Source organism: Penaeus vannamei, chromosome 32, assembly GCF_042767895.1.
Source record: "Penaeus vannamei isolate JL-2024 chromosome 32, ASM4276789v1, whole genome shotgun sequence".
Lineage (NCBI taxonomy): Eukaryota > Metazoa > Arthropoda > Malacostraca > Decapoda > Penaeidae > Penaeus > Penaeus vannamei.
The window spans coordinates 20,331,354-20,335,718 of record NC_091580.1 but is presented as its reverse complement, the minus strand read 5'-3'; positions in this window follow the sequence as shown (position 1 = coordinate 20,335,718).

The window sequence follows — 4,365 nt, the reverse complement described above, 5'->3', positions numbered from 1 at the left end:
CTAGAGTGTACAATGCCATTTTCCTGTTTTAATTTCCTCGGGACATAGAACACAATGACGTTCGTACATTTCCCTTTTCCAAAGACCTTGGCTTTTTCACCTTACTTCACCATCCGCACCGGTAGTTGTTATATGTTCTCGCATCTTACAAAAACATCGTTTCTCCCCATTTTCAGTTCTACCGCTTCATTTGTCCTGTGAAGATCCATTTTTAGGGCCGGGAATACCCATCGATATTTATAGCCGTGTGTGCAAAGTTTTGAATCCGCCCTGAAGTGTGCACACAGGTGTTCGGGGAGCGTAATTTCCACAGAGGCAGGTAAATATATAAGCCTCTTGGCTTTTTTCTTTGTCCGTTCCTGTGGACCGCCACTAATATCTTCCTCACGGAGGACATCATACCTGCCTTCAGTTCCCATTTCACCTATGCGGTTACGTTAGGGTACTGGTGACTCGTTAATACCGCTTCATTAAAGTTGCAAGAATCGAGTATTATGGGTACTGCAAGCAATGCTAGTTATCATAAATTCCCTTACTGCGCGAGGGCATATACCTGGCCAGCGACGTGGCAGAAAGCGAAGTGACATATCCTTCTTGAGGTCCGGTAGCAGTTCAGTTAGATTTGCAAAATCTAGCTTCGCCCGGGCCTTTTTTCCCACGAGTGGACCGGCCTGAGCACAACTTTCCTCTCACTACTTAAGCCCAACTGCCACTCGTTCCCATCATATCATCAACTATCAATTGATGGACACCGCTCTTCCTAATAGAAATGAAATATATGCGAAACAACACCACAATGATATACAATTATCTTGAAATTCGTAAGATACTGTAATTTTTTTTTTTTTTTTTTTTTTTTTTATAGATAATTCGATTTACGAGAACAATAAATATACTACATATTTTTTGGTTTATCAAGAGGCAGACTGACGATTAAAATCTGTCAAAGTACAGTAACAAACAGCAATATCTTCGAATTTGTGATTCTTTGAATATTCCACAATGACGAAGATATTACCATTTCTTTTATCTTCCATATGAATGATACACATCATTATATTGATGGTGATGATAATTATTAATACTATATTTTCTATATCATTATTAATATTATTTGCTATATTATTATTGTTATTATTATCATTATCATTATTAGCACTATACCTATAGTAATAAAAATAACGTATAAAGATGATTAGATTTTTGCAGAACCAGCCTACACATTAATAAAATATTTTAAAAAGTCCGCGAAATTAAAGAATAACCAAAATATGTACATACTATTGCTACAATTATCATTAGCACCATCATTGTTATGATGTTATTGTCATTAGCTCCACCTTTACTGTCATTATCCTTATTATTATAATCTTTATTATTTATCTTAATTATTGCATTACCATTTACCACTGTCATCACTGACCATCATCATTACATAAATATTAAGAAAACAAAATAATGATATTGGGTAGTAATGTGGAAATCAAGTGTATGAAACCCGTATGTGTATATCTATATCTATCTATCTATTTATCTATATATAAGTGTTCATTTATTTTGTGTATGTATATAACTATATCTGTGTATCTATCTATATCTATATATAAAAGTACATATCTATATTTATGTATATGTGATATATCTATGTGTATACATACATGCATGAACATATATATATATATATATATATATATATATATATATATATATATATATATATATATATATATTTGTGCGCGCGCGCGCGCGCGTGTGTGTGTGTGTGTGTGTGTGTGTGTGTGTGTGTGTGAATGTATGTAAGTATGTATGTATGCATGTACACACACACACACATATATGTGTGTGTATGTATGTATATACTTAGGTATATATGCATATGTATATATATCATCATCATCATCATCAGCCTGAGTCAATCCACTGCAGGACGTAGGCCTCTCCCATTCTTTTCCAGGTTTCCCTGTCTTGCGATGTTTGTTTCCAGTCTTGGCCCCCAAATTTCGCTATTTCGTCGCGCCATCGTGTCATTGGTCTGGCTCTTGGCCTCCTTAAGTTATTTATAGTCCAGTCTGTTACTTTCTTTGTCCATCTGTCGTCTTGTCTCCGACATACATGCCCTGCCCATTGCCATTTCTTCTTTTTAATGCTCTTGAGTATATCTTCTACCTTCGTCTGTTCTCTGAGCCACGTCGCCCTCTTCCGATCTCTCAGGCTAATTCCCATCATCGATCTTTCCATCCCTCTCTGGGCGCTTATTAGTTTCCTCTCCAGTAACCTGGTTGTAGTCCATGTTTCTGACCCATAGGTCATAACTGGGAGGACGCATTGATTAAAGACTTTTCTTTTTAAGCACAATGGCAAGGAACCTCTTAGTGTGCTACTGTGCCTGCCGAAGGCACTCCAGCCTAGACTGATTCGTCGCTTTATTTCCTGTTCACTTGATGTGCCTGTCTGCACGAGTTGTCCTAGGTATATATACCTGTCTACTACCTCTAGTGCTTCGCCTTGTACATGTATTTGTTTGAGTGGGACTCTGCTGTTGAACATAACCTTAGTCTTTTTCTTGTTCATCTTAAGTCCGACTTTTAGGCTTTCTCTATTCAGATCGTTTATTGATTGCTGCAGTTCATCAGCTGATTCACTAAGGAGAACAATGTCGTCTGCAAATCTTAGGTTGTTTAGGTGTTCGTCTCCTATTTTGATACCCTTCCCTTCCCATTCTAGTTTCTTGAATATTTCCTCGAGGCAGGCTGTAAACAGCTTTGGTGAGATGGTGTCGCCCTGTCTAACGCCTTTTTTAATTGGTATTTTATCAGTTTCTGTGTGGAGTTTGATGGTTGCTGTCCCATCTTTGTATATATCTTCCAATATATTACAATATACCTCCTCAACTCCCTGTTGTTGAATAGCACCTAATACTGCTGGTATTTGTACAGAGTCAAATGCCTTTTCATAATCGATGAATGCCATACACAGGGGTTTCCTATATTCGTTTACCTTTTCTCTTATTTGGGTGAGCGTGTGGATGTGATCTGTTGTTGAGAATCCGCTGCGGAAGCCTGCCTGTTCTCTAGGCTGGCTGGAATCCAGACTGTCAGAGATGCGAGCTGTAATGACTTTCGTGAACAGTTTGTAAGTAACCGAAAGGAGGCTTATGGGTCGGTAATTTTTTAAATCCTTATTATCGCCTTTTTTGTGTAACAAGATAATTGTTGCATTTTTCCAGGCTTTCGGAGTTTTTCCGCCGAGAAGACATTTGTTAAAAAGATTGGCTAGTTTCACTGTTGCGATGTCTCCTGCATCTAATATGAGGTCTATACTAATTCCGTCTTCGCCTGGTGTTTTCCCTCTCTTCATGCCTTTAAGTGCTCTTTTTATTTCACTACTTTGATGATTTCATTCTTGTTATGTGTTACTTCTCCGTCTGGTTTCTTAATTGCATACATTTGATTTCTCCCTATTCCTAGTCTTCTTTTAGCTGCTTTCATGCTGGTACCTGAAATCACTGCTTCATTTATTATTTGAGTATTGAATTTCCGTACATCTTCCCTCTTCTTTTTATTTATGGTCTTTGTTAGTTCAACCAATTCTATCTTGTCCCTATTTGACGATACTTTCATGTCTCTACGTTTTTGCATAAGCTGTTTAGTTTCTACCGAGAGCTTGCTGGAGCTTCGATTGTCGTTCTTTCCGCCTACTTCAAGTGCAGCTTCTTTTATTATGTCATTGAACTGTTTATTGATTTGGTCGATGTTGAGATCTTCGTCGCGGAGGAGTGAATATCTGTTTTGGATGTTTAGGCTATATTCTGTTGCTCTGATCCTCAAGTTAGCCAAGTTTGGCTGTGGTTTACTCATTAGTTTGTTCCTTTCCCTTCTGAGATGTATTTTAATTTCGCCTCTCACCATTCTATGGTCGCTGCCTACATTTACTTTATTTATAACCTCTACATTTTTTATTATATCGCGCCTATTTGAAATTATGAAGTCAATTTCGTTATTGACGTCAGAAGGCGACTTCCATGTCCACTTCAGTTCTAGTCTTTTTTCGAAGAATGTATTCATGATACTGAGTGATCGAGCCTCCGCAAATTCGACTAGCATTTGTCCCCTCTCGTTCCTAGTGCCTATTCCATGGTTCCCTACTGCGGTTTCGCCCTCTGTCTTTTTACCTATTTTGGCATTAAAATCCCCCATAATTATTTTGAAATGGGATTTTCTCTCGCTGGCTAAGTGAACATCTTCATAGAAGCTCTCTATTTCTTCATCACTGTGACTGCAGGTTGGAGCATAGACTTGAATAATTTTTAAGTTGTACCTAGTGTTTAGTTTTATTGTTACAGAAGCCACTCTTTCGCTGACACTA